We start from the raw sequence: 18,667 nt of genomic DNA on the forward strand, positions 1-18,667 counted from the left end.
AGCTAGGTTTGTTAGTTAAACCTACCCTTGTCTCTCATTGGCTGAGCTCATAGTGCTATAGCAGGTTCCATGGTGTAAGGGTTAGCACTCTGAATCCAGTCATCTGAGTTCAAATCTCAGTATGATCTTGTTTTGGGTTAAAATCTTTAAGCCTTCAGCCTGGTATCTGACTCCAGCCCTGACCTTTGGCTCTGGATGCTGGCTCTGACCACTAGGCCATGGATGCCCATGCCCTGGTCCTTCCCACGGGGTTTAGGCTTTTGAAAGCGAGAATTAGGCCCCTAAATCACCTAGGCTCCTTGAAAATTTTGCTCCTGGCCTATTCTGTCTTTGTAGAGGAATCTCTTCATTTTTGGCACCCCCTCCAGTCCAGTTGGGTCTTTTTCTGGGTCGGATGGGGGGCAGGGGGGCAATATAGGAGGGCAAGCTGGCCCAGTAACAATTCTTCCTTCTCATGTTAATAATCTTATCTAGCGCTTTTCGTCAGCCCGATCTCAAAGCACATTACAAAGGAGGTCAGTAGCAATGTCCCTATTTCATACCTGGGGAAACTGAGGCATGGGGCAGAAGTGACCTGTCGCCCAGCAGGGCAGGAGAAAAATGAACCTTGTACTAGAATGCGGTAAATTAATCTCAGCTTGAAAAAGATTGGGAGCAGGTGCTTCACTGGAGATCAAAATGTTTTGCTACACCCCAAGATTGGCTTGCGCCCCGTTAGATCGTAAATTCTCCCAGCTTATCTCTTTCAGCTCCACTCAGGGTAATTTTCTCCATCACTCTTGCCTGGAATTTCAGGTGGTAGTTTAAAAAGCGAAAGGACCGTTTCTAGGTTTTGCTGATGCAAAGGAAATCTTGCAAATGGGACCCAAGGGTAACTGACACAGTGGCGCTGCCTGGGTCTGCCGAGAGCCTGAACCCATCGCTGGGGCGGGGGGGGCTGCCCCAAGTGTAATTGACACAGCGACGTTGCCTGAGTTTGCAGAGAGCCTGAGCTAATGACTTGGTAAATCAAGTGGCAGTACAGCCTCAATCTGGGTGAGAAATATTTTAATCTCTCCAAGATTCTCCTTGCTCACACTGATCAGAAACTCACCCCAAATTATAACTGATCACTCATGCTGTTTGGTTTATTTCATCAAGTTGTCAACCTATGCAGAGAGCTCAGGGCGGGTTGGCCTGGGTCGTGGGAAGTGGGACATTCCTAGAGGTGCTTCAGCTGACATTGTCCAAAGCCTGGTGTGAATCTGAAAAGTTGTTGGCCTGCCTCCAACTGATGGTCATGTTTGGAATTGGGAAGGAATTTCCCCCGGGGTCAGATCGGCAGAGACCCTGGGGGGGGTTCGCCTTCCTCTTCAGCAGGGAGCATGGGTCACTTGCCGGTTTCAGCTAGAGTAAATGGTGGGTTCTCTGTAACTTGACGTCTTTAAATCAGGAGCTGAAGCCTTCAGTAACTCAGCCAGAGGTTGTGGGTCTATTTCAGGAGTGGGCAGGTGAGGTTTTGCAGCCTGCGGTGTTCAGGTCAGGTTAGTTCACTGGCTCTCAGCCTTTCCAGACGACTGTCCCCCTTTCAGTAGTCTGATTTGTCTCGTGTAGCCCCAGGTTACTTAAAAACGACTCGCTTACACAATCAGACATAAACGTACAAAAGCGTCACAGCCCGTTATGACTGACAAATGGCTGACTTTCTCGTTGCGACCATGTAATTAGAAAATAAATCAATTGGGATATAAACATTGGACTCACATTTCAGTGTTTAGTCTATAGAGCAGTCTAAACAAGTCATTGTCTGTATGCAATTTTAGTTTGTACTGACTTCGCTCATGCTTTTTATGTAGCCTGTTGTGAAACTAGGCAAATATAGAGATGAGTTGATGTAACCCCTGGAAAACCTCTGTGCACCCCTAGGGGTACTAGATAATCATGAGGGTCCCTTCTGGCCTTAAAGTCTCTATGTCTCTGAAAGAAATTTAAAAAAACCCACACACCAATAATTCATGCCACACCAGGGACTTGATTCCTATATCATCAGGTGACTTAACAAAGGCTCTAGCAGGTGGACTATCCAGCTGCTTACATCTGGTGCTGGATAAAGGTTTAGAACAGGGGCGGGCAAACTTTTTGGCCTGAGGGCTGCATCGGGTTTCAGAAATTGTATGGAGGGCAGGTTAGGGGAGGCTGTGCCTCCCCAAACAGCCAGGAGTGGCCCGGCCCCCGCCCCCTATCCAACTCCCCCCTGCTTCTCACCCCCTGACAGCCCTGCCCAGGGCCGGCTTTAGGCCAATTCAACCAATTCCCCTGAATTGGGCCCCGCCCCTAAGAGGGCCCCGCGCCCAAGCCCCGGTACGGCGTACCTGCAAGAGCCTGTGCGCCGAACCGGGGTGGCCCGGCTTCCCCAGGGGGCAATTTAAAGGGCCTGGGGTGCCCAGCAGGGGCTGGAGCCCCAGGCCCTTTAAATTGCCACCAGAGCCCCACTGCTGGAGCCCTGGGGTAGGGCTGCGGGGCTCTGGGGCTATTTAAAAAGTCCGGGGCTCCCGTTGCTTCTACCGCCCCGGCCCTTTAAATAGCCGCCGGAGCCCCGCCGCTTCCCCAGGGCTCCCGCGGCTATTTAAAGGGCCGGGGCGGTGGAAGCAGGGCAGCCCCGGGCCCTTTAAATAGTCCCTGAGCCCCAGGCTGCTGCTGCTACCCCGGTGGGGGAAGGAGGAGGAGGAGGAGGAGGGGGTACTTACCGTACAGGGCGGGCTGTACCAGCACCCTCTGCCCGCACCAGCCCCGGACCCCCTGCCCTGTCTCCAGCCAGCCCCGCACCCCCTGCCCTGCCTCCAGCCCCGCACCCCCTGCCCTGCCCGCACCAGCCCCTGTCTCCAGCCAGCCCCGCACCCCCTGTCCTGCCCGGACCAGCCCTGCACCCCCTGTCCTGCCCGCACCAGCCCCGCCCCCCCTGCCGCTGCCCACAGCCAGCCCCTGCCGCACCCCCTGCCCTGCCTCCAGCCAACCCCTGCCGCACCCCCCTGCGGCCCTGCCCGAAGCCAGCCAGCCGCACACACACCCCTGCCCGCACCAGCCCTGCACCCTCTGCCCTGCCCACATCAGCCCTGCCCCCCCTGCCCTGCCTGTAGCCAGCCCCACACCCCCTGCCCTGTCTCCAGCCAACCCCTGCCGCACCCCCTGCCTGAAGCCAGCCAGTCCCGCACTCCTTTGTCTCCAGCCCTGCCAACCCCTGCCACACACCCCTGCGGCCCTGCCTGAAGCCAGCCAGCCCACCCCACACACCCCTGTCTCCAGCCAGCCCCGCACCCCTTGCCCTGCCTGCAGCCAGACCCTACCTCCAGTCAGCCCCTGCCCTGCCTCCAGCCAGCCCCATGTCCAGTGGTGCCCTGCAGTTCCCAGGGCAGTAACCCTGCACACCTGCTTCAATGAGGGGGGCAGGGAGCAGCTGGGACCCACACAGTGCACACCCTAGGGTGACCAGACAGCAAGTGTGAAAAATCGGGACAGGGGGTGGGGGATAATAGGATCTTATATAAGAAAAAGACCCCAAAATCGGGACTGTCCCTATAACATCGGGACATCTGGTCACCCTAGCACACCCCCAGGGAGTGGCGGGGACCCACACATGTGAAACGGAGCTCATTTCTAGTTCAGGCCCATCTTTTTAAAAAAAAAAAAACTTTAGGTAGGGTTAACATACATCCGTATTTTCCCGGACATGTCAGGCTTTTTGGTTCTTTTTGGACGTATGGTAACCCTATTGGTACAAAAAATACATACTGTGGCACATCCCTTATATCAGAACTTTTTATAGGGAACCGGTTGCTAAGAAATGAAAGGCTTTTTTTTACATGTATTTTTTTTTAGTCATCCCTGCCGGGGCCCCGCCGAAAATGTTCGAATTGGGCCCCGCACTTCCTAAAGCCGGCCCTGGCCCTGCCCCCGGGACCCCTGCCCTATCCACCCCCCCTCTCCCTGTCCCCTGACCGCCCCCAGAACCCCTGCCCCTGACTGCCTCCCGCTGCCCCATCCAACCCCCCTCTTCCTTCCTGACTGCCCCCCCGGGACCCCTGCCCCATCCAACCACCTCTTCTCCCTGACAGCCCCCAGACCCCCTGCCCCTAATTGCCCCCTACCACTGCCCCCCACCACCCCATCCAACCCCCCTTCTCCTTCCTGACTGCCCCCCCTGGGACCCCTGCCCCATCCACCCCCCCTTCTCCCTGTCCCCTGACCGCCCCCGGAAACCATGTCCCTGACTGCCCCCCGCCGCCCCATCCAACCCCCCCTGTTCCCCGCCCTCTGACCGCCCCGACCCCTATCCACACCCCTGCCCCCTGTCCACCACCCCGAACTCCCCTGCCCTCTATCCAACCCTCCCCCCCCCCCGCTCCCTGCCCCCTTACCGTGCTGCCTGGAGCTCCAGTGGCTGACGGCACTACAGCTGCGCCGCCCAGAGCGCCAGGACAGGCAGCCGCGCCGCCCGGCTGGAGCCAGCCCCACCACCATGCAGCACAGAGCACCGGGTCAGGCCACAGCTCTGCGGCTGCGCTGCCTGGCAAGAGCTCGCTGCCCAGAGCCTTGCGCCGGCAGGGGAGGGGCCGGCGGAAAGCCTCCCGGACCAGGAGCTCAGGGGCCAGGCAGAATGGTCCCGTGGGCCCGATGTGGCCCGCAGGCCATAGTTTGCCCACTTCCGGTTTAGGAGAAGGGGTTTATCTCAGCTAGTCACTAACGTTTGCTTTTATTGTAGCAATGTCTGTCGTGTCCAGTCTTGGGCCAGCCCCCATTGCACAAACCCAGAACAGAAAAGTAGTGTCCACCCGGAAGAACTTGTGAGAAGAGCAGGATCAACAGAGATTTCTTCAGTTCACTGGCAATTAAAAAAAAAAAATTGGTTTCACATCAAGACCGAAAATGAACATTTTTGGTGACTCAAAAAGCTGGGAGGGAAGTTCATTTTTGGCTCAAAGAAAATGTTTTGCCTTGACAAACTTGTGAAGTTTGGTTGTTCCATTTCCACCATTTCCACCAGTTTGAGGTTTTGCAAAAGAAATAAAATAAAAAGTGAAATAAGATCAAAGGAATGTTGTAAAAGGGAAAAAGCGAAACATTTCGTTTCAAAAGTGTTGAAATAAAACATTGGGGAGGGGCTCCCCGGGGGGGGGGTTCCCCTCCCCAAAGCGAACAACTAGGCAACATCAACCCAAATTCATGAAACATTTCAGTGTGACAAAACTGCACATTTCACCCCCCCAAACAAACGTTTTTGGTCAAAATAATGTCTCGCGGCTGCATTTTCCCTTATGATCATTTTTACCCCTTCACCAACCCTAGATACCTTTGTCTCTGTGACTGCCTGGTGGGGGAGAAGGCAAAAAATCAAAGTCTGATGCATTGCTTCTTCGTCTCTGTTATTTACCAGATTCATAGGTCTTCAGGCCAGATGAGACCAGTCTGGAAATCTAGGCTGGCTTCCTCCATAACCCACTCTTGGACCACGATCCCCGCATGAAACCCATAACTTCTGTTTGAGAGAAAGCAGATCGGGCGGGGGGCGGGAAATCCAGTGTACTCACTGGGACTTGGACTCAGGTTGCAGGAGTCAGGGGCGGGCAAACTTTTTGGCCTGAGGGCCACATCGGGTTTCCAGAATTGTATGGAGGGCTGGTTAGGGGAGGCTGTGCCTCCCCAAACAGCCAGGCGTGGCCCAGCCCCCGACCCCTATCCGACCCCCCTTGCTTCTCACCCCCTGATGTGCCCTCCGGGACTCCTACCCCATCCAACCCTCCCCCCCATTCCATGTCCCCTGACGGCCCCTCCGGGACTCCTGCCCCCATTGACCACCCCCTGCTCCCTGTCCGCTGACCATCCCCGGACCCCCCGCCCCTGACAGCCCCCCGCCACCCCCATCCAACCCCCCCTCCTTCCTGATTGCCCCCCAGGACCCCTGCCCCCATTCAACCCCTCTGTTCCCCGCCCTCTGACCACCCCGACCCCTATCCACACCCCCGCCCCCTGTCCACCACTCCGAACAGCTCTGCGGCTGCGGGGCAGGGGGGAACAATAGGGAAGGGGCCGGGGGCGAGCTTCCCGGGCCAGGAGCTCAGGGGCCAGGCAGGAGGGTCCCGCGGGCCAGATGTGGCCCACGGGCCGTAGTTTGCCCACCTCTGGTATAGAATCATAGAATCATAGAATATCATGGTTGGAAGGGACCTCAGGAGGTATCTAGTCCAACCCCCTGCTCAAAGCAGGACCAACCCCAACTAAATCATCCCAGCCAGGGCTTTGTCAAGCCAAGCCTTAAAAACCTCTAAGGATGAAGATTCCACCACCTCCCTAGGTAGAGAGCGGAGCCATGAATAAATGCTCAGGGAGTCTCTGGGCCTCTTCCCTCTTTCTGGAGATGTTCGGCCGAATATTTTTTGCACTTATGTCCCTTCCCCATCCCTACCGAACAGACCGTATCAGGAAGCAGAACCAACCCACGGGTGAGAATGTCTCTGCATGCCCATAAACACAGAAAGGGAGGTGGATAAAAATGCTGCAATCGGTTAGAAAAACTCATTGCTGATGAATTTCTCCTTCCCTAGGCTTGTCCTGCCCTGTGGATGGAGGACAAAAATGTTTAAAATAATTATTCAGTATACGAGAGGGAGGAAGGGAAGCGAGAACTGCATTAAGTTTGCAATCAAATAAGATCAAGAAGGTTAATTCGAAGCGAAAGGAGAAAATAACCGTTCTGAAACCGTGATTTCAGGATTCAGGGATTAGGACAGGAGAATGGACCGCTGGGCTCATACAGTCTGACCTCTTGTATAGCACATTCTTCCCTGAATTAATTCCTGTTGGGACCAGAGCAGATCTTTTCGAGGAGAAAAAACAACAACATCCTCTCCAGATTGAAAAATTGCCAGGGTCGGAGAATCAATCACAGGCCTCGTTCTGCTGTTCCAACGGTGCCTTCCCCTCGCTGGGAAAAATTTGCCCCTTCCTTTCCAGTCCGAATTGGTCTCTTTCCAACTTCCGGCCGTCGGATCTCAGTAGATCCTTGTCCACCGTATCAAGGATCCTTCAGTGAACACATAAGACCAAGCCCCTAATAATCAGGCCAGTCCTGGTGCAGTTCTGCCAAGTGTCCACACTGGGGCTGTGTCGCTCCATTCAACGGCACATGTGGCGTTCAGCTAAAGCCCTGCCTGCTGGCACGGCTCCCAAGCCTGCTGCATTGTGGGGCAGCTTCGGAGCTCGGGATTGTGGGAGATCTCTGGTTCCAGGCCTAGGGAGGCAGGAGGGGAGCCGAACCAGGCCCAAGCCGCCCCCTGGCACTTGCAGGCCGGCCTCCTCCCTCTCCGGCATGGAGGCCTCCCGGAGGGATGCGATAATCCTCTCCCTGATGCAGACGGGCACCCTCATGATGGGGTACCTGCGTGCCCGCAGCGAGGCCTCTGCCGCAGCCTCGGCCCGCAGGGGCTGGGCCTTCCTGCAGGCTCTGGAGAGACGGCTGAAGGAGGCGGAAGAGGAAGACGAGGAGGAGGAAGAGTCGGGGAACGAGTCGCCCAAGGAGGGCCAGGCCAACGTCCCGGTGCCCCGGCCCCGCCAGCGCCCGGCCGGGCGTCGCCCGTGGGTCCGGCCCCGCAGCACAGAGTGGTGGGACCGGACCGTGCTGGAGACCTGGGCCGACCAGCAGTGGCTACAGAACTTCCGGATGTGCAAGGCCACCTTCGTGGGGCTGTGTGCCGAGCTGGCACCCGCCCTCCAGCGCCAGCGCACCCGCATGCGGGTCCCGCTCAGCGTGGAGAAGCGGGTGGCCATCACCCTGTGGAAGCTGGCCACCTCCGACTGCTACCGCTCGGTGGGCAACCAGTTCGGGGTGGGGCGCTCCACGGCCGGCGCCGTGGTGCTAGAGGTGTGCCGGGCCATCCAGCGGGTGCTGCTGCGCCGGGCCATTGAGGTGGGCGATGCCCGGGAGATCACCGCCGGCTTCCGGGAGATGGGCTTCCCCAACTGCGCCGGGGCCCTCGGCCTCACCCACATGCCCATCCAGTGCCCGCCGCACCAGGCCTCCGAATACATCAATGGCAAAGGCTACTACTCCATGGCGCTGCAGGTCCTGGTGGACCACCGGGGCCACTTCACCAACATCAGCACCGGCTGGCCGGGAAAAGCCCATGAGGCCCGGATCCTGCGGAAATCCACCCTCTTCAAGAAAGGCCAGGAGGGGGCGCTCTTCCCCCCGGAGACATTGGACCTTGACGGGGTGTCCGTGCCCATGGTGGTCCTGGGAGACGTGGCCTACCCTCTCCTGCCCTGGCTCATGACTCCCTACCCTGGGGAGCCGGGCAGGGCCCAGGAACGGTTCAACGAGGCCCTGAGCCGGTGCCGGCAGCCAGTGGAACAGGCCGTGGCCAGGCTGAAGGGGCGCTGGCGCTGCTTGACCACGCGCAACGACTGCGCGGTGGACAACTTGCCCCGCCTCATTTCGGCCTGCTGCATCCTCCACAACATCTGTGAGCGCAAGGACGAGGTCTTTGACGAGGCCTGGGGTGCCGAAGCCCGGCGTCTGGGCGCCAGCTTCGAGCAGCCCGAGAAGACGCCGGAGGTGGAGGGGGAGGCGGGCGGGGCAGCTGCCCAGGTCAGGGACGCGCTGTGCGCCTACCTGGAGAGCCAGGCCTCCTAGGGGCAGCTCGGGACCTTGGGGCAGGCACTGGGCTGGGATAAATCAGTGGGGCTTTAATAGGAGCTGGCTCCTTTTACCCTAATGGAGCTGTGGATAGTTTACACCGGCTGGGGATCTGGCTCCACTGACTCCAATGGAGAGACGCCCATTGACACCAGCTGGGATCTGGCTCCATTGACTCCAATGGAGAGACGCCCATTGACACCAGCTGGGATCTGGCTCCATTGACCCCAATGGAAAGACGCCCATTGACACCGGATCTGGCCCCAATTACTCCAATAAGGCCTTGACCTTCGCACTTAGCTGGTGCTTTGCAGATGAGAGCCCATATTGCGATCCCTCCCAATAAAATCAGCTTCACGGAGAGGCAGGTTTGGGGCCCAGCGGGGCCCACTGAGTTTCGGGTCTGTGGGTCGCTCCAGACTCGGAGAGCTCAGTGTCATTCTGGATTAGAACTGTGTCACATCCAACCCAGCTGGGACGCTCGGCACCTGTTGCGTTATCGTGTCTGGAAACAAAGGCCCCCTGGCTTTACTAACCACCTGGCCACGGCTGGCAACAATATCCAGCTGTTTCCAACTTGTGTGACATTATCCAGCAGGCCAGGGCTGGGGACCAAAATCCAGGTGTTCTGAGTCTCAACTGGAGCGCTTTCCACTAGGCCAACCAGCATCCTGAGCCAGAGGACCTTTCAAGGGCACGGGGCTTGCTCTGACAAGGCAAATCTGTCTGTTTATCGACTCCCCCCCCCCAGTCCCCTCTCACTGGCTGCAGTTTGGACTTTGCTGGGTGTATGAGAACCTTACGCCCCCTCATCCTTTGCCCCATCCTCCCCTTCTCCCTACTCCAGCACCCTGCAACTTGCCTCATTTCCCCCCGTCTCTATTCCAATCCCTTAGAGAAATACATTTCCGGCTGCAAACCCAACTGGCCGAGGTGGAAAGATTTGGATTCCGATAGTATCCGTTCAAAATGCGGTGAGGCCTTGCTTCCTGTCTCCCTTACTCCTCCTTGTCTTGACCTGGCTTTATTTTCATTTCCATCTGCTGTTACCTTCCTTTTCGCTCTCCCTTCGCCCCCCCCCACCCCCCCCCCAATGTCTCTGTCTTTCAGAGTGGCTTTCCCAAAAATTGTAGAGCTGGTAGAATTTTATGCTTGTTAGTTTAAAACTTTTTTGAAATGAAAAACAGTCTTTTTTTAGGAGTAAAAATTTTCAGGGGGTATTTTGGGGGTGGGGGGAAAGTTTGGCCAAAAAAATTAAAATAAAATTGCTTTTGAAAAATGGCAAGTGATCATTTTCCAGTGTTCCGTTGATTGCCTTGTTGTTTGTTTGTGTCTTCCTTTTCCCAGTGGCAAACTGGAAAAAAATGTAAAAATAGGTTCAAAAACTAAAATTTAGGAGAGGAGGGTTCCCGATCAAAAGTTTTCAAGACAGATGGATTTTTGGTCAATGTTTTTTCACCACCCCTGACAAGGGTGTAGGATTGGAAGGAACCTCCTAAATCATCACAGATGACCCCCATGATATCGGCCCTTCATAAACTTTTCAAGCTTCATCTTCAAGCGATCAGACTTCAAAGAGAAACAGCAGAACTAAAATTCATTTGCAAATTTAACACCATTAATCTGGGCTTGAATAGGGCCTGGGAGTGGCTGGCTCATTACAGAAGCAGCTTTTCCTCTCCTGGAATTGACACCTCCTCATCTATTATTGGGAGTGGACTACATCCACCCTGATTGAATTGGCCCTGTCAACACTGGTTCTCCACTTGCGAAGTAACTCCCTGCTCTCCATGTGTCAGTATATAATGCCTGCATCTGTAACTTTCACTCTATACATCTGAAGAAGTGAGGTTTTTACCCACGAAAGCTTATGCCCAAATAAATCTGTTAGTCTTTAAGGTGCCACCAGATTCCTTGTTATCTTCAAGCGACTTAGCCTGTTGACCCCCCCCCCCCCCCATACACCTCCTACAGGCTCCTCCAGAACCTCGCCAACAAACAGGGATTCCACCAGCACCAAGGTTTCTCCGGAGATCTCAAAGCACATAGCCTTACCCTCATTTCACAAATGGGGGAAGTGAGGCATTGTGGGGAGGGGGCAGAAACTTTTGCTCAAGTCACCTGGCAAAGCCAGGAATAAAAACCCAGCCCTTCTGAGTCATAAGAACATAAAAACGGCCACACTGGGTCAGACCAAAGGTCCATCTAGCCCAGTGTCCTGTCTTCCGACAGTGGCCAAGGCCAGGTGCTTCAGAGGAAATGAACAGAACAGGTAACCATCAAGTGCTCTTTCTATTAATGATTGTGGCTAACGGGGGGAGGGATGGAATTTCTCAGCCCCTTGTTAATATCAACTCTTCAGTAACAGACCGGGCCTGATCTGTGAGCATCATATAAACCCCCAGCCTCAGCATCCAATGTTCCCTGTTCCCCTTTGTCTTTCCTCGCATCGCAGAGACAGTAGCCAGCACTGTCGGGAATAAAGATTTGGGTCGAATTCAGCCTTTCTCATGAACACAATGTTGGAGAATCCCCTCCCCCCCACCCCAGGCCTGGGGGAGTTTTCCCAACGGTTAATCACCTGCTCTGTTAAAAGTTGGCTCCTTCTTTCCAGTCTGGCTTTGTCTAGCTTCGACTTCCAGCCATGGGATCCTGTTAAAATCTCCTACACTGAAACGCCTCTGTTTGTGTTCCCCACGTGGGTACTTGGGCCCAGATCCTGACTGTTAAAGCCTTTGAGGCTGTGGGCTTTTGTGACGAAGTGGGGGGTTTTCTTGGTTTTTTTTCGTGTTTTCCAGTGGGTTGCATGCAGAGGGAGTGGGACTCAGTGTCCCTGAGTGTTACTGGTTTAACAAGGTGAGGGGAGAGGGAGTTTGTTGTTACAGAGGACCTGAGAGGGAACTTGGGACCCCAGCCAATGGCCTGGAGGAGGGACACCCCAGCAACTGGTGACCTGAGACCCAGCTCAGGAGTCGCAGCCGGTTCTGGCCAGTGGGAGGACAACGGGCTGCGACAAGAGGACCCCAGTGACCTAACCAGCCGGTTCCAGCCAGAGGGGCCAGAGAACAGAAGAGAGGAGAGGAGGCCCAGGCGACCCTGTTTCCCTGGAAAGAAGACAATGGACAGAGGCGGGGCTTGGGGCCGGGGATCTCAGATGCCCAGCTGGGAAGCAGGGGGCTCGGGGCTGGAGAGGGGGAGCAGGCAGAGCCCACCTGGATGCAGGGGGACTGGGATGTGCTGGGCTGAGGGAGGCGAGGCCTGAGGCCGGAGAGTTTCCTGTGCTGGGTTCAACGCTCAATAAACCCTCCTGTTTTGCGCTGGCTGAGAGTCGCTCCAGGCTAGAGAACAGGGTTGCATTAACCCCTTCGGGGGTGGAGGCCCCGGGGGTCCAGAGCGAGTGGACTCCCTGAGGGGACCCACAGCGAGAACCAGGTGTGCTAAGGCTCAGAGAGGTGGGGCTCCAGGAGGTGGAGGGGCCTGACCCCGAGAGAGAGTGGACCCCCGAGAAGGGCTGTCGCACTGAAAGGGGCACCCCCCCCTCGGACCGCACGGGGCCAAGAGTGGGCACAATCTGTGTGTCCATGACAGTTTTAGAGACCAGGATGAGTCACGGAGAGCTCTTTGCTGTGTTTACGCCTTGCCTGGATCCTACCAGGTCTGTGTTAGACATTGGGCTGGTGATTATTTGTTGAGATAAAGTAGCCCCATCGATAAATGCAGCATCAGAGTGCCAGACCCACAAAGGCGTGCCTCTTTAACGCTCAGGGTGTGTCGACACTGCAGGTAAAAACCCGCAGGCCGGCTGACTCAGGCTAAGGGGCTGCACCCTCATGATGCAGGGGTAGCCGGTATAATAGGCCAGGGGAGGCTAGTCCTTCCCAAACCCAGGCTGTGGCCCTGCCCACACTCCGCCCGAGGCCCCGCCCTCACTCCCTCTCTCCCCTGAAGCCAGTGGGGACTCAGCTCAGGCCGATAGCCTGGAGCTTGGGGCTCCGCTGGCCAGCGGCCTGAGACTCAAGGCGAGAGGCGCGGCTGGGTGGGCCCCAGGGAGGGGGGGAATGTGCTCGGGGCTCTGGTGGGCGGGGCCATGGGCAGAAGGGGCGGAGCTGGGCTCCCCAAAGCGGGGGGGGGGGAATCAAGCGCCGCCCATGTCTGCACCACAATGAAACAGCCCCTTAGCCCGAATCATCTGGCATAGGCCAGCGATGGGTGTCTAACTGCGGTGTAGACGTACCCGGAGTGAGTTCGCCTGCTACAGATCATGCCCACCACAACCACGTCCCTTTTAGGGGCAGAGACTTTTCATTTCCCGGGAGACCCCAGCAGTCATTTGCTTCCGGACCTTCCCTAGCTAGAGGGATTGCTGAGTGCCACCGAACAAACCGCATTAGCAAGGACGCAACGCTGCCCCATAACCCCGCTCCAGCTAGAAACACAATGAAAACCCGCTGATACAAGCTAGGCAAGTCTTCAGGGAGCCAGATATCATTCTCACGGCTCCGAGGGTGCAAAATAAGCTCTGTTTGATGGAAAAACACAGAGGAAACTGTCCATAGAGGAGCCCTATGGAATTTCACTCCACCTCTATGGGAGAATCCTGCAGATCCTTCACTTATTGAAATGTACGACAGGAAATGACACGGCAAACAGGCATTGCCACAAAGGGGAGAAAAATAACCATGGGTGTCCTAATCGGTGCTGGTGGTAGATCAGGGGGAGCAGAGAGATCGGGAAAGCCAAAGTGTGCTGTGCACTGCCAGCACTTAATCAGGAAACTTTAGACCTACATTTAGTGGGAACGTGTCAGTTTCAATGGGAAAAAATTGAAAACTATTCAGACTGGAGAATCTTGTTTTCTTTTGTTTAGACTATTATATTCTGATATTAATTTTAATATTGATGCATATTAATTATATTATATTAAAAGGACCTAGGAGTTACAGTGGACAAGAAGCTGGATATGAGTCAACAGTGTGTGCCCTTGTTGCCAAGAAGGCTAACGGCATTTTCGGCTGTATTAGAAGGAGTATTGCCAGCAGATCGAGGGATGTGATCATTGCCCTCTATTCGGCACTGGTGAGGCCTGTGTCCAGTTTTGGGCCCCACACTACAAGAAGGATGTGGAAAAATTGGAAAGAGTCAAGCGAAGGGCACAAAAATGATTAGGGGGCTGGAGCACATGACTTATGAGGAGAGGCTGAGGGAACTGGATTATTTAGTCTGCAGAAGAGAAGAATGAGGTGGGATTTGATAGCTGCTTTCAACTACCTGAAGGGGGGTTCCAAAGAGGATGGAGTTCGGCTGTTCTCAGTGGTGGCAGATGACAGAACAAGGAGCAATGGTCTCAAGTTGCAGTGGGGGAGGTCTAGGTTGGATATTAGGAAACTCTATGTCCCTAGGAGGGTGGTGAAGCACCTCCATGGGTTCCCTAGGGAGGTGGTGGAACCTCCTTCCTTAGAGGTTTTTAAGGCCTGGCTTTACAAAGCCCTGGCTGGGGTGATTTAGTTGGGGTTGGTCCTGCTTTGAGCAGGGGGTTGGACTAGATACCTCCTGAGGTCTCTTCCAATCCAAATTTTCTATTCTATTCTATTCTATTCTATTCTATTCTATTGTTTTGGCATTATTGAAATGAAATGTCAAAATATTCTAATACAAAACATTCTATATATATTATATCGATATACATATAGAATATATATATAAGAATATACTATATTATAATATATATGCTAATATATAATATATAATATAATATATATTATATTCTAATATAAAATATTAGAATATAATTCTAATAGAAGTGCAATGTAGAAAACAAAACAGTTTCAAATATGTTTGCTTTGATTAGAGCACGGTTCCGCTGTGTCTGTTGTTTTCTCTGAACAACGCAGATTCGGGTCAACCAAAATATTTCACAACTTTGGTTGAAAACAAAATCAGAAAGAAAAAAAACAGGCATTTTGTTTCACCGTTTTCAGAATGAAATGTTTGGATTTTTTTTTTTTATTCAAAATGACTGTTGCGTTCAACATTTACTCCGATTTTATTTTTTTGAACTATAAACACCTTTTTTAAAAAAACAAACAGCACAACATTTTGTTTGGCACAACATGATTTGGGTTTTTTCAAGCTTTTGGGGTTCAACAAAAAGTCCTACAACTTCAGGATGATACAACCCTAATGCCCCGCCCCGCCCCGCCCCGCCCCGTGCATCAGGCCCACCAGCTCGGCTGTCTTGCACAGCCGCCTTGGCAGCCTCTGGTGAGGTCACAGCTTCTAAGGCGACTGTGATCATGTAGCTTGACTTCCTGTTTGCACTACAGCGAGCGTGTGGGAGCCGACCCAGGTGGTATCGTGTGTGTGACTGATCTCTGTTTTACCTAACCGCACGGGCCCGAAGGGGAGCTCCGTCAGCTTAAAAGCCTCTCTCTCACCAGCAGAAGTTGGTCTAATACAGGGGTAGGCAACCTATGGTACACGTGCCAAAGGCGGCACACAAGTTGATTTTCAGTGGCACTCACACTGCCTGGCTTCTGGCCACTGGTCCAGGGGGCTCTGCATTTTAATTTAATTTTAAATGAAGCTTCTTAAACATTTTAAAAACCTTATTTACTTTACATACAACAATAGTTTAGTTATATATTATAGACATAGAAAGAGACCTTCTAAAAATTTTAAAATGTATTACTGGCACGCGAAACTTTAAATTAGAGTGAATAAATGAATACTCGGCACACCACTTCTGAAACGTTGCCGACCCCTGGTCTAATAAAAGATATTACCTCCCTTGCCTCTTCCCTCACACACACACACACACACACACTTGTGATCTGTCACTGGGGTGAGCAGCCATTTCACACACACACACACCCCCTTGTGATCAGTCACTGGGGCTCGCAGCCATTTCAGACACACACACACACATACAAAGAGTGTGGGGAAAGCTATCATTTCATACACACACACCCTTGTGATCAGTCCCTGGGGCTCGCAGCCATTTCACACACACACACACACACACACTATCAGTCAGTGGGGCGAGCAGCCATTTAACACACACACACAGACACTTGTGATCTGTCACTGGGGTGAGCAGCCATTACACACACACACACACACACACACACACAAAGAGTCATTTTTAGAAACTAAGCCGCTGTTTCTGAACCACTCAAAATGCCGCAATTTACTTGTTTGCCAAAAGCGAGATTCGCCCGAACAGGGACTTGAACCCTGGACCCTCAGATTAAAAGTCTGATGCTCTACCGACTGAGCTATCCGGGCTCCCTGTTGTTTGAGGATCAGCAGGAGAGTGATGCAGCACACTGGCTGTTTCGCAGCCCCTGAGCAGCTGTTTCTGTCGGGGCTCCGCTCACCAAGCCCTTGTCCTCTTTCGTGTGTCTGAATGAGTAGGGGCTCCTCATCTAGCGCCCTGCAGCTCGCTTGTCTGTCCAGCCCAGCTAGAGATCCAGGGGGGCTTTCTGCTTCGCCAGCCAGCCCCCCCCTTCCTTCGCTGGCTGCAGCTAATCTAGCCAGTTCCTCCCTCTGAGGGTCTCTGTCTCGCCTTTTCTAAGGGCATCTGGTCTATCCATTTCCCCCTCTCTCTGATGGCAGATCCAGGTTTCTGACAGTGTCTATCAATCTATGTATCTGACCATCTCTTTCTAATGCCACCTAGTCTATCAGCAGCTCATTTGTGTCTTCCCTTCCCTTCTTTCTTCCCTGCCTTATATCTATCTAGTTCTGGTGGTATTTAATCTATCTACCAATCTATCCCTTTCTAATGGCATCTATTCTATCAGCATCTGTCCTCTCACTTCATTTTCTGTCTGTCTCTGATGGCATCTATCTATCTATTTCTGATGGGATCTATCAATCAGCCACCTTTTTCTAACGTCTATTATATCTATCAGCATATAATCTATCACTTCTTTCTTTCTTTCTATTTATGATAGTATTTTATCTATCTATCCCCATATACCCCCTCTATCTGTCTATCTATCCATCCATCCATCCCCAGGCACCCCCTCTAACAATCTATCTCCATACACCCCCTCTATCTATCTATCTATCTATCTATCTATCTATCATTTTCTAATGGCATATATTCTGTCACCATCTCTTCTATCTATCTATCTATCCCCATCCACCCCCTCTATCTATCAATCCCCCCACACCTCCTCTATCTATCTATCTATCCCCACACACACCGTCTATCTATCTATCTATGTCTCTCTGATGGCATATGTGACACAGCAGGGAGTGGGGAGTATTGACCTGGGAATGTTGCAGGGGAGTTTTACTGGAACTGTGTGTGGGATGGGAGAGCCCAGGAGGGGGGTTGGGGCCAGGTGACACCTTCTGCCTGGGAAACTGGACAAAGGCTGGAGGAGGAACCAGGGGGAGGGGGTTTCAGTTTGGAGCTGGCTGGGGAAACAGAGGGAGCCCCAGGACTGGGGTCTAAGCTCCCTGCCCCCCAGAAAGACTTGATTGAGGGGTCCTGGTTGTACCTACAAGCTCTGTTTGGGACTGTGTTCCTGTCGTCCAATAAACCTTCCGTTTTACTGGCTGGCTGAGAGTCATGGTGAATCGCAGGAAGTGGGGGTGCAGGGCCCGGACTCCCCTACACTCCGTGATAGCGTACATCTATCAATTGCTGATGGTATTTATCTATCAATCTACATATCTAACCATCTTTTTCTAATGATGTCTATTCTAGCTATCAGCATATAATCTATCACAGCCTTTCCTTTCTTTCTTTCTTTCTTTCTTTCTTTCTTTCTTTCTTTCTTTCTTTCTTTCTTTCTTTCTTTCTTTCTTTCTTTCTTTCTTGTGCTGTCTTTATCTATCTATCTATCTAGCTATCCCCATACACCCGCTCTATCTATCTATCTATCTATTTCTTTCTTAGCACCTATCTATCTATTTCTGATGGGATCTTATCTCTCTATTTCTCATCTATCAATCACTTTAGGATGTAGGCCCATTGTATATAACTGAGAAAAACTGTTGTTGCAGTCCCCATATGAGAGAAAAAGAGAAAGGAAAAGGAAAACACAGCAGAGAAAAGAAAAGCGAACAGAACCGTCAGTCAGGGAACTCTAGAGGGCGGAGAATGGCTCATCGAAGTAAAATGCTCAAAGAAAAGTTTGCACCAAAGGTGAGGAAAGATGAACTGTTAAAATTGTATAGCCCAGGTTCCACCGAGATTTGAACTCGGATCGCTGGATTCAGAGTCCAGAGTGCTAACCATTACACCATGGAACCAGCTGACTGACAGCCCTTTCAGAGCATTTGCAATGACTGCTCTGCCAGAGTGCCAGTCACCCTGAGGTGCTTTGCCAGGGGTTGGCCCAAGCCTGGAGTTGAAGACAACAAAGGACAATGATCTAAAGCACTACCCAGTGCGTGCTGCCCAGACACCGTGTGCCCCAAGTACCTCCCCGACTCTCGGTGACCTGGGTGCAACCGCGGCTGGAATAATGTGTCCAGGTCGGAGGGCCACAAGCAGGGCCAGCCTTTGGGGAAATGGCACCCTGGGGAACTGGTATGTTGGCACCACTGCCTCCCCACACACTGCCCCGAGCTCCCTATCACAGCCTCCCCACACAGGCCAGCCCCACTCCTCTTGCCTACGACCACTGGAGAACAGCGGCTGCGGGCCGGGCACCCAGCTCTGAAGGCAGCGCCGCCGCCAGCAGCAGTGCAGAAGTAAGGGAGGCAACGCCGTACCGTGCCACCCTTGCCTCTGCAGCTCTGCGCTTTGCCTTCAGAGCTGGGCGGCCGGAGAGCGGCAGCTGCTGGCCAGGAGCCCAGAGGTGCCGTGGCTGTGAACTGCCAAGCCGAGAGGTGCGAGGGGTTGGCCCCAGCACAGATTAAACACTGATGGCACTCCCGATGGGACCGAACCTGTGGATCCTGGTGTGATGAAGTGGGAATTTTGGTAGTGTTTTGGGGAAGCCGGTGCGTGCCTCAGTTTCCCTTTGTGCTTTGCGTTGC

The 18,667-nt window shown here is 53.4% G+C and overlaps 2 non-coding genes across 2 annotated transcripts; both read right to left on the minus strand.

Moving 5' to 3' along the window:
* Positions 1–15,879: 15,879 nt before the first annotated feature.
* TRNAK-UUU (transfer RNA lysine (anticodon UUU)) lies at positions 15,880–15,952 on the minus strand. Its single transcript has one exon. It is a non-coding gene; the product is annotated as a tRNA-Lys (tRNA).
* A 1,911-nt stretch (positions 15,953–17,863) lies between these two features.
* On the minus strand, positions 17,864–17,935 carry TRNAQ-CUG (transfer RNA glutamine (anticodon CUG)). Its single transcript has one exon. It is a non-coding gene; the product is annotated as a tRNA-Gln (tRNA).
* Positions 17,936–18,667: the final 732 nt, after the last annotated feature.

Source organism: Emys orbicularis, chromosome 15, assembly GCF_028017835.1.
Source record: "Emys orbicularis isolate rEmyOrb1 chromosome 15, rEmyOrb1.hap1, whole genome shotgun sequence".
NCBI lineage: Eukaryota > Metazoa > Chordata > Testudines > Emydidae > Emys > Emys orbicularis.